Below are 12,268 nucleotides of genomic sequence, written 5' to 3' on the forward strand. Positions count from 1 at the left end.
TTGCAATCTTGTCATTGATGTGCAGGCTATTGATTATACCATAAATATAATTTTCAATATGTTCTTGTGTGGTTGACAGGATATTTTTGCCACAGTTATTGTGCTGACAATAATATTTTTTAAAATCAGATTTTATTTACAACACGGTTGATGCAGATTCCGTCTATTAAAACCCATACTACTCTATTAACTTACAACTCTGTTCATTTTGGAGGGTGAGAAGAAACGGGAGCATGTGGAAAACCCACACAGACATGGGGAGAACATATAAACTTGTGGCGAATCTCTGCTGAATCAAACTGGAATCAACTCCAGTTACATCCGTCAGAGACCGCTGGAGATGGAGCCCCTAACCTACAACTCGGCAGTTACTCTAGCTTAAACACTGAGAAGTGCCACGCAGTCCAGTCTGCCAGTCTCAGGTTGCAACAATCTGGCCATACAGTCAATTGCAAAGTATTAAATCCAGACAACACTGCGATCTTCCACCCCCGTTGCTCCTGTGGACATTTACCATCATGGCTATGACTGAAACCCCAAGCGACTTCACTTATTCCAAAATGAGAGGCATCGTTGTCTTCCTGTCTGCTTTCATAAAGCAACGAAAAATGGGCTTAAATGACTTCATACAGAAATTAATGTTCAACCCTCAGATCTCCAGATGTCCGTGTTTTCTTACAAATTGGCCAAAACCAGCAGTAGGAAATGGGTGCCTATTCAGAATCAAGTAGTGGTTCAGAAGAATTTGATCTTCCTACATCGAATAGTGTGAAGCCATCAGACTTTGACTACCTTCAAATAATTGGGAAAGGGAGTTTTGGAAAGGTGTTGCTTGCTAAGCACAAAGAAACAGAAAAATACTTTGCAGTAAATGTTCTGCAGAAGAAGAAAGAGTAAAAGCACATTATGGCAGAGCGCAATGTTCTCCTGAAAAATATGAAGTATCCTTTCCTTGTGGGATTTCATTACTCCTTCCAAACTGCACACAACTCAGCAGAGATTCACCACAAAACTCCCTACAGTCAGCTCCAGATTTAAACCTGGGTGACTGGCGATGCAATAACATTGTGCTAACCCCTAGGCTAATTGTGCCACCTAAATGCAGCGCAATGCAGGAGGGCATAGTGCATTGGCATGTTGTCAGAGCACCTCCTATTCTGTCAGTTTGATAGCTTTCTCCATCTTAAGCCATGAGGATGTCATCTAAAACTGCACAACTATGAAAAAATTAGTCATCTTTATTTCCATCTGAGAATCTGTGAGTGGCATTCAAGTTTGTGTGGCTAGGTGTATGTCGGTATGTGCAATAGTGCATGTGTGTATGTATATGCAACTTTGTGTGTGTGTGTCTGCACACGTGGTTAGGGGGAGTGTTCACATACAACCATACAACTACAGAGAACTGAGTTTAAAAATAAGAGGCTAATACACAAAAAAAACATGTGGTACTCCTGGAGCTGCTGTAACAGCAGTGCAGCTGCTGGTGTGGACCTGGGAGAGCAGGGAGCAGAGATACAGTGGTGCCCCACATGGTCATACCCCCTAGTCCTATTTCTGATGGTTCTGTATAGGTTTTAAATGGCCTGATGAAGGAGATGGCAGAATATTATATTTTAAATCCTGTAACCACAGGATCTGTGGCCAAGACGATGGTTCCTGTGCTGGGTAGCATGTCACAACGATTGGCAGACTCAAAGGAGCAGTGGGGCGATGCAGGGCATGAGAAATGGGGAGAACACCCACATTTGAGCACAAGAAGCACAAGGGATGTCCCTACGGAAAGCGATCACAGCTGCGGATCTGCGAGAGTCTTAGTGGCTAGAGGACGCACACAGTCAACTTGCAGTTGAAGGACTCACACAGGCTTTGGTGCTCTGGAGGTTGGATCACAGGAACCAAGTATTGGAAGTGGGATTCGAGAAGTTACTGCTGGGAAGAAGGGGTCCTGTAGAGCCTCAGGCACTGAAGGTTTCCTGATTGTATCAGAGATTTGGATCTGGAGGTTGAGTTGCTGATGGTTTGAACTGGAGTGTTTGCAACTGCAGAAGCTGCAGGAGCACTGGATGGAAATCCTCAGACATTCAGTGTCTCTGAAGGGACTCGCTTTGCTTCCCTTTCTTATATTGCTAGGGCCACCAGTCAATTCTTATGGAAACTCTCTATTTGTCTTATGGCAGACAAAAGTTGAAGTCTTTCATGTATATTACAATTTTAATGTATTATTATGAGACAATAAAAGGCATGTTTGAATTTACTCTCTGCAAAACTGACTTCAATGACATTCAGCTTTGGCAGTGTAATGTAAAATGCAACATATTTTATGCAATGGACCTACAATGAATTCATAATAAAGAATGACATGTGTTATTCTAATATCCAGACCTAAATTAATTTTTAAATCAACATTTACTAAACCATCACTTGTTCATTAATAAACTGCTGCTTGTGGGAGCTTGCCATATACATATATGCTGCATTACAAGATAAATAAAGTTTCCAAGTACTCAGTTCACTTTAAATTTATTGGGCAATTTGCAATGCATTTAGAAGATGCTGTCCAATGAAAGACTTTTATTCTTGCTTGGTTTTTATTGTTGTTCAAGCCAAAACATTGACACAACTAAATCAGACACATTTTACATTCATAGGTTTGCACAGATCCATTGATAGAAATCTTCTGCTGTGTTTGGATTGATATAAAAGTATGGTATCCAGGAAGCCAGCCAGATAATTTACATCTTTTATGTTTAATTCTAAATGACAAATGTATCAAGATCCCTTTTAACTTAGCATTTGAAAATTTCCTAAATAAATTTTATTTTCAACCAGACAAGTCTGCTGTGATCTTTTCTGATTTCAAAAACAAAGGTTGTCTTATTCAATACCATGATCCTCAATCAATTCATAAGTCTTATATTATTTTGAGAAATCTCTCAGAGTAAATATATTGCCACCTTGTGTTGAAAATGATCAGTTTCATATTTTGACATTTCAACGTTAGGTTCAAGGTTCCTTTTAAGGTCAAAAAATAATGCATAAAAATGTAATATATATGATATACTTTAACTTTTTACCTGCTGTAGGGCAAAGAAAGAGTTGCCTTTAACAATGGAGGAAAGAGAAACAAAAGAGAGTACCTTCAGTGGCACCATGTGAGCTTGCCTCCAGTTCTCCCGTAGCCTGTGCAGCTGCAGGGACTCCTGCTTCAGGCATTGGCAGCCAGAGCTCCAGGTCCAAACCTCTGATGTGATCAGTAATTTGTTAGCTCCCAAGACCTTTTAGGAGGCCTTTCTTGACCTCAGGACCTTTTGAATCCTGGTTCTGATACCTGGTGCCCACGAGCCAGTCGCCAGCAGCCCACAGCCTGTGTGGATCCTTCAGCCGCTGAGCCCCTCACTGGTCTGCTGCCATGGTCACCTTACTCTAGGATTGTCTCCTATGCAGGGGCTGTTCTCTCCATACCTTGTGCCCTGCACCAGTCCTCTGCTGCTTCAGAATCGGCAACCCCTCGTGACACGTTGTCCAGCACAGGTGCTGCCATCTTGGGCACAGACCTCCATGGTTGCAGGATTTTAAAATAATACGCTGTCTTCTCCTTATGTAATGTCGACAATGTGGTTAGTTTTTCAGGGTGTTTCAATGGGACATCCAAAAGAAATACTCTGTAACAAAAGTAACTTGGAAATTAGTTTGTGATTTCAGACAAAAAAAAATCAGTTTAATGGATCCTGTTTTTTTGGTTTTTGTAGGATTGCAGCTGATGAACAAAGGTTTGATTCTGGGCATGACAAGCAAATAGTTGGGCTGGAAATTTAATTGAACGCCTGCTTTTTATATTCTTTGGCTTGGCTTCGCAGACGAAGATTTATGGAGGGGGTAAAAAGTCCACGTCAGCTGCAGGCTCGTTTGTGGCTGACAAGTCCGATGCGGGACAGGCAGACACGATTGCAGCGGTTGCAAGGGAAAATTGGTTGGTTGGGGTTGGGTGTTGGGTTTTTCCTCCTTTGCCTTTTGTCAGTGAGGTGGGCTCTGCGGTCTTCTTCAAAGGAGGTTGCTGCCCGCCAAACTGTGAGGCGCCAAGATGCACGGTTTGAGGCGTTATCAGCCCACTGGCGGTGGTCAATGTGGCAGGCACCAAGAGATTTCTTTAGGCAGTCCTTGTACCTTTTCTTTGGTGCACCTCTGTCACGGTGGCCAGTGGAGAGCTCGCCATATAACACGATCTTGGGAAGGCGATGGTCCTCCATTCTGGAGACGTAACCCATCCAGCGCAGCTGGATCTTCAGCAGCGTGGACTCGATGCTGTCGACCTCTGCCATCTCGAGTACTTCGACGTTAGGGGTGTAAGCGCTCCAATGGATGTTGAGGATGGAGCGGAGACAACGCTGGTGGAAGCGTTCTAGGAGCCGTAGGTGGTGCCGGTAGAGGACCCATGATTCGGAGACGAACAGGAGTGTGGGTATGACAACGGCTCTGTATACGCTTATCTTTGTGAGGTTTTTCAGTTGGTTGTTTTTCCAGACTCTTTTGTGTAGTCTTCCAAAGGCGCTATTTGCCTTGGCGAGTCTGTTGTCTATCTCATTGTCGATCCTTGCATCTGATGAAATGGTGCAGCCGAGATAGGTAAACTGGTTGACCGTTTTGAGTTTTGTGTGCTCGATGGAGATGTGGGGGGGCTGGTAGTCATGGTGGGGAGCTGGCTGATGGAGGACCTCAGTTTTCTTCAGGCTGACTTCCAGGCCAAACATTTTGGCAGTTTCCGCAAAGCAGGACGTCAAGCACTGAAGAGCTGGCATTCAGAGCCAGCTTTTTATATACTATATTGCACAATTACATTGTCATTTGCGCTGTGAATGAATATCACTTCTGGGCTTACAGTGAAATTAAATTATATGGTATGACGTATGTATAGATGGAGGTTGATGGGTGGGCAGGGGTTGTGGTGCAGTACTGATGTAGATTATCATGTATGGCATGTTTAGTATTTCTGCTGTTCGAAGCCACATTCCAGAGAAATGGCTGAGGCTACATCAACGAGACCAGAACATCAAGGAAGAATGAAGACTTCCTAAAACTTAATTTAAAAGGAAGGCATTCCGAGAATGTCCATGTGTATTCACAACTCTTTCAAGACATTGGAAATCACAGGCAATTCAATGCAAAACTTCAAATCTAAATAAAACGGAACTAGTATCAATGAATAGCTTTTAAAGATGCGAATACTTCCATTTTGCAACCTACCAGCTTAGTTTTGAACAGTACTTTGCACAAGAGCTCTTTCTGCCAAGTGCAACAGGATAGCAAGTGTTCTTTGGCTTATTTGAGCATGGTTACACCTTCTATACTTCTCTGTAAGTATGGGGGGCTTTATGAAGCTTCAGATTATTGCCAGAGATAAAACAAATCAATTTGCAGATTCAATTCAAACATTTTGAGCATTTTACCACTTGTTTTGCATCACTTTGCTGAGATTAAATGCTCACATTTACTTAAGCCTTCAATTATTCTATAACATGAATGAGCATTTGGGTGCCCTTATTGTAATATTTACTGGACCATCTGTGGAGCAGAGAAAAGTGGACCACTGCTACCTTTACTAAATAAGGATTCCCCTCTCGATCCCATCAAAGGTCTTCATATGATAACCCTTTCATTACAGGGATCATTCTCATGAACTTCTTCTGGACTCTCTCTGATGCCAACACATTCTTTGATAGATAAGGAGGCTAAAATTGCTCACAATGCTCCAAGTGCAGTTAGACCAATGTTTTATAAAACCTCAACATGACACCTCTGCTTTTACTGTATATTCTATCTCTCTCCAAATGAATGCTAACATTGCATTTGCTAACCAGTTGTATTAATTTAAAAATAATCATGCAATTTTAGCAAGTAATTGAAATATTAACATGAAGTAAAAATTAGTTATCTTCAATAATCTTTGAACGAATGGGGCCATGCTTTTGACATCAGTGACTCTGGGCATATACTGAGGGGCTGACATCTCATTAGCACACTAGCACCTCATTGCTGGTGAGTTCTATACTGAAGTTCTATGGGCAGCAAGGTTAGCTTAGTGGTTAGTGCAACACTTTTACAGTGTCAACAATTAGGACTGGGGTTCAAGTTTGTATATTCTCCATCTGTCTGCTTGTGTTTTCCCCAGGGGATCCAGTTTCCTCCAATCCTTAAAAAATGTTCACAGAATCCCTTTTCTTTAAATATAAGGGAATCTTAATTATATCTTATCTATTTTCTATTCATCATTAATTTTGGGTATATTATGAGGAATGATGTCGTGCGTCAAATGACTCAAAGTCTTGTAGACTCAAACCAAGACTTTTATTACCAAAAGACTGGAGTGTAGTACATTGAGGTCGACCAGTCCAGACTGACCTGGGTCTGGTTAGGTGCAGCACTTTATGACGTGGCCAGTAGGTGGGGCTACGGCTCTCAGCCAATCATTAGTACTATATACAAATATATACAGAGGTGATAGGTTCCTATACTATCACATTCACCCCTTCTTTAAGAACTGACCCTGGGGTGGCAAAAAAAAGGGGGGGTGTTACAGAGTGGTGGTTTTTCTGGGATCTTAATAGTCCATAGACTGTATGGAGGGGAATGGCAATGGTACACCCTTTCTTTGGACTCCAAAACTTGGGGAGGATTGCATGCAAGGGTTATGGGCTGCAACGGTTGGGTGGCCTGATCATCCACATGATCGCCGTGGTGCCGGAATCAGAGTAGCTGGCGGGGGTGGTGCATGATCTTTGTCAGAGTCTCTGAGGGTCAGTGCAGGTACCCCTAGTCTGCAGTTATTATTGTCTATGTGCTGGTCCTGTCTACTGCCTTCGTCATCCACGTACTGCTGCTGGTTCTGCTGTCCCGGCATGTTACCTGGGGGAGAGCTGGAGGAAGGTTGGGGAATCAATGTTAGATCCAGCTTGGGCCAGGTCCCTTACCGAGACTGTGTCCTCCTCTCCATCTGGGTACTCGATATAAGCATAGTGCGGGTTCATGTGTAGCAGTATTACCCGGTCCACTAGAGGGTCGTTTTTTGAGTACCGAACAGGTCCAGGAACCATCAGCCAAGCCAATGTGGTCATCCCTGATTCCGACTTCCATGGGAATGAGAACATGCGTTCATGCGGGGTAATGCTGTTGGCATTACATAACAGGGACCTGATGGAGTGTAAGGCATTTGGGAGTACATCCTGCCAGCGAACGGTAAGGAGGCCTTTTGACCAGAGGGAAAGCATGATTGCTTTCCAGATGGTGGCATTCTCCCCTTCGACCTGCCCTTTATCGTGTGGATTGTAGCTAGTGGTCCTGATCAAAGCAATACCGCTCTCCAGAAGATACTGCCTCAGCTCACCACTCACAAATGAGGACCCCCAGTCACTGTGGATATAACTGGGGTACACAAAAATGGTGAAGATGCTGTGAATGCGTTTATGACTGTGGAGGCGGTCATGTCCGGGCAAGGAATAGCAAATGGAAAGCAGGAGTACTCATCGACCACTGTGAGAATATAGGTGTTATGGTTTGTCAAAGGTAGGGGCCCGTTGAAGTCCACACTGAGATATTTGAAGGGCTGGGTGGCCTTTATGACATGGGTCTTCTTGAGCCGGGAGAAATTGGGCTTGCACTCAGCACAGATGGGACAGGCTCGGGTCATGGAGCGGATCTCCTCAACCATATAGGGCAGGTTGCAGGCCTTCATGAAATGTACGAACCTGGTGACCCCTGGGTGACAGAGCTCCTCATGGAGTCTCTGTAGCCTGTCCAGTTGTATGCTGGGGCATGTCCCATGGAAAAGGGCATCGGTGGGGTGGGGGGTAATTGAGTTTGCCAGGTCAGTACAGGATGTCATAGTTAAAGGTAAAGAGCTCGATTCTCCACCTGGTAATTTTGTCATTTTTGATTTTACCCCGCTGGTTGCTGCTAAACATGAATGAGACCGCATGTTGGTCGGTCAGCAGTGTAAAGCGTTTGCCAGCAAGGTAGTGTCTCCAACAATGTATGACCTCCACAATGGCCTGGGCCTCCTTCCTGACCGAGGAGTGTCGGCATTCTGGGCCCTTGAGGGTCCTGGAAAAGAAGGCGACAGTCCTGCGGCCTGGTTTAAAGTGGCTGCCAGTGCAAAATCAGACACATCATTCTCTACCGTGAAGGGTATCAATTCATCTATGGCATGCAGGGTGGCCGTGGCGATGTCTGACTTTAAAAAATATATATTTCTTGCACCATGAGTCATATCAATAACAACATCCACAAATGATCATCAATATATACATAATGACATTTCTTCTTTATCCCCCCTTTCATCCCTCTCCCCTTCTCCATCCCTCTTCAAAAATCAATAAATAATAAAATACATAAAACAAAGAAATAACAAAAAAAAAAGAAGTCGTATCGTCTACTTTCATATATTTAAATCTATCTTACTGTTCTCATAATTATGTTGTTTTAAGAGATCGAGGTTTGTGGTCAGCATTCTTCGACATGTGTCTGGTTCCGAAATTTGTTCGAATAATGTACACTTGTCTTTCAGATTGTATGTAATATTTTCTAATGGAATACACTTGTTTATTTATGTGTACCACTGTTGTATTTTAAGGCTTGTTTTGTTTCCATTTTCCAGGTTGTCATAAGACATTTCTTTGCTACTGCTAATGTGATCATAATAAATTTTATTTGGGCTTTGTCTAATTTTAGACCTAATTTTTTGTCTCATATTATTTAACAGAATTTTTTTGGGATCTTTTGGTATATTATTTTTTGTGATTTTGTTTAACATTAGGTTTAGATCTTCCCAGAAAGTTTTTACTTTTGAACATGTCCAAATTGCATGTAATGTTGATCCCGTCTCTTTTGTTTACAACAAAAACATCTATCCGATGCTGTTGGGTACCACTCTTTTAATTTCTGAGGAGGAATATATAATCTATGTACCCAGTTATATTGAATCATACGTAATCTACTATTTATCATGTTCCTCATTGTTCCTATACATAACTTCTCCCATGTTTCGTTCTTTATCTCTGTGTTTCAATCTTTTTCCCAACTTTGTTTCAGTTTATACTTCATTTCATCCTCTTCTTTATATTGCAATTTGATGTACATGTTGGTAATAATTTTTTTTTAAATTTATCATTTTGTCTGTGATTAAATATTCACAGTTGCTACTTTCTGGTCATCTCAAGCTATTTCCCAGTTTATCTTTTAAATAAGTTTTCAATTGGTAATACGTAAACATTGTACCTTGTGTTATTCCATATTTATCTTGTAATTGCTCAAATGTTAATAAATTATTTCTCAAAAAGCAATCTTCTATTTTCTTGATTCCTTTTCTAACCCATTCCTTGAAAAATAAATTGTTTATTGTAAAGGGGATTAATGGGTTTTGTGTTAATATCATTTTTGGTATTTGATAATTTATGTCTGACTTGATGCTGTCGAAGGCCACTCTGGCTTCCGCTGACAAGGGGAAGGAGGTTAACTTAATGAGTGCCTGTGCCTTGTCAGCGTACTGTGGGACCCATTGGGCATAATACCGACCTGGGTCTGGATAGGTGGAGCACTTTATGACCTGGCCAGTAGGTGTGGCTACAGCTCTCAGCCAATCATTAGGACTATATGCAAATATATACAAATATATGCAGAGGTGATAGGATCCCATACTATCACAAATAATCATAGAATTCAATGCTTTGAATGGGATATGTTAAGTAAATAATGATGGTTATACTTCTGATCTACAATTTTCATGTGATGTGATATGATTTGATATATGTTATTAATTAGAAATGATATAAATTGATATATGTTATTAATTAGAAGACCATGTATAAAGATTTTTTTCCATTAAACTCAATAAAAAATATTTTAAAAAGAAAAAGGACAGAAAGGGAGTTTGAAGTCAATTAGACACATGGGCTTCTGGGCCGAAAGGGCCTGTTACTGTGCTGTGTGTCTAAATTTTATAAACTTAAATTCTAAGTATGAGGCAACATGTGACCTAGTCCTCACCTCGCATTTCCTTGGCTAGTTGCTCATGCACAGAAACTTGGGACAAGCTGAAACTTAATCCTTCCTCACCATGATTTTGATTCAATCCAAAATTTGACAAATTATACATTCGTAAAGCAGCCAAACAGACATCCCAGAGAGATCCTCCCTTAAAAATAAACAATACATTCCATTCAACTTGAAACTTCTATTTGCCACCCATCCAACACTCTCCCTGCTGCTTGATTTAAAAAGGGAGGCAAGGTTGGTCTAGCAGTTAGCACAACTCTATAGCAGCACCAGAGAGGCAGGTTCAAATCCATCACTGTCTGCAAAGGGTTTGTATGTCCTCCCCAGGTCTGCATGGTTTCCTCCTGGTGGTCTGGTTTCCTCCCATCCTTCAAAACATATGGGAGTTGTAGGTTAATTGGGGTATTTGCACAGGCTGGAAGGGCCTGTTACTGTGCTGTATGTCAAAATTTAAAATTAAAATTCTGGGGTTCTTTTCTGCTTAATTTGATTGAATTTCTAATTGGATGCATTTCTGTAAATATATGTGAACAATTCTCTAATTGACACTTTTAATGTCTACAGAATCTACAGATATTGATTTCCAATGCTAACTGATGAAAAACTGTTCTGAATGACGTCTTACCATATCAAGGAGGCAGGGAACATGGCTGTACAGTGCAACATCATCTTAAAGCCCCAATCCCAGTAGTAGATGTAAATATTGCCAAATTAAATTAAAAAAAGAGGCTTAAATTACATCACCTTTATTATAAATTACAGTAGTTATCAATATATAATTTTAATAGTTACAGAGAGCAGAAGGCTTTAATATATGGATAGAAGGCATTAAATGGATACTTACTTTGCAGGACTGAGGGACCAGACACTCAGCTTCACTTGGGGGGGTTAGCAATAGAGATGTTTAGATGCACATATCAGCAGTCCTCTTCTTGAGCCAGCACATTGAAGCAACTGAAGAAGAAACACCAAAGTCATTGAGGAAATTTGATATGTCATCGGTTACTCCATTGAACTTTGACAGGTGTACAGAGGAAATATAGAACATAGAAAATTACAGCATGGCACAAGTCCTTCAGCCTATATATTCCTTTCAAAAGAACTAAACCCTTCTTATCTCATAACCCTCTGTTTTTCTTTCATTCATGTGTCTGTCTAAGAGTCTGTTAAATGCCTCTAATGCTTCAACTTCCACCACCATCCCTGGCAAAACATTCCAGGCACCCACAACTCTCTGTAAAAAGCTTAACCCTGATATCTCTCCTAAACTTTTGACCCTTCACTTTTTACAGATTGTAGCATACATAAAAGCTCACACTCGATTTGAGGGAGAAATAAGACTTTTATTAGCTTACAACGCAGGCAGGGTTCATGAACTGGCTTCAGAGGGGTTCTGGGTTTTGGCGGGAAACCGGTTTATATACGGGACCCTAGGGGAGGAGTCGAGAGGCAGGACCAGTCATTAGTACAGCACACTTCTAGTGAATCCCAGTTCACTACATTCACCCCTTCCTTCAGAATTAAGGGTTTGTGGATGAAGAGAACAAGGATCAGAAGCTGGTAAGAGACACAGAAGAGAAATATTTACGATATTATTTACAGATTCAGTCAGCCCAGGGGTCTAGAGATCCTGGTAGAGCATCTGAGCACAGAGGGGGGCCTTGAGCTCCTTGAGTCTCCTGGTGATGAAAGGGTAGTGGGCTGGGGCTCCGGCTCAGCAAAAGAGGGGGGTTTCACTCTCCTCCTGAACTGGGTTGACTTGAGGCCCTGGGTGGGGGTGGGGAAAAGAAACTCGGTAGATTGTGGGGCACCTGAGGCAATGGATCCCCTGTTCCAGTGGGTGCCAGGTCCTTGATGAAGATGGTGTCCTCCCAGCCATCCGGGAAGGCTTACGTGGGGTTTGCATGGAGCAATTTCACCCTTTCCACCAGGGGGTTGATCCTGCTTCTCCTCACGTGCTTCTTGAGAAGGACCGGGCCAGGATTAGTGAGGCAGGCTGGGAATGTTGTCCCTGATACTGACCTTCTGTCGAATGTAAATATGAGTTCATGAGGAATAGCATTCGTTGCAGTGCAGAATAGTGACCGAAATGAGTGGAGCGTGATGGGGAGGACATCCTGCCAGAGCGTCTGGAAGGCCTTTTTGTTTCAGGGCAAGTTTGACAGTCTTCCAGATCGTGGTGTTCTCTTTTTCAACCTGCCTATTCCCCCGGGTTTTTAACTGG

At 42.0% G+C, this 12,268-nt stretch overlaps 1 long non-coding RNA gene across 1 annotated transcript in view; it reads left to right on the forward strand.

Moving 5' to 3' along the window:
• LOC138760128 (uncharacterized) overlaps positions 1-10,681 on the forward strand; it is a 58,325-nt gene extending 47,644 nt beyond the window's left edge. Inside the window, exon 3 of the long non-coding RNA XR_011355446.1 lies at positions 10,609-10,681. This is a non-coding gene — a long non-coding RNA (uncharacterized lncRNA). The remainder of the gene's footprint in view (positions 1-10,608) is intronic.
• Positions 10,682-12,268: the final 1,587 nt, after the last annotated feature.

Source organism: Narcine bancroftii, chromosome 4, assembly GCF_036971445.1.
Source record: "Narcine bancroftii isolate sNarBan1 chromosome 4, sNarBan1.hap1, whole genome shotgun sequence".
NCBI lineage: Eukaryota > Metazoa > Chordata > Chondrichthyes > Torpediniformes > Narcinidae > Narcine > Narcine bancroftii.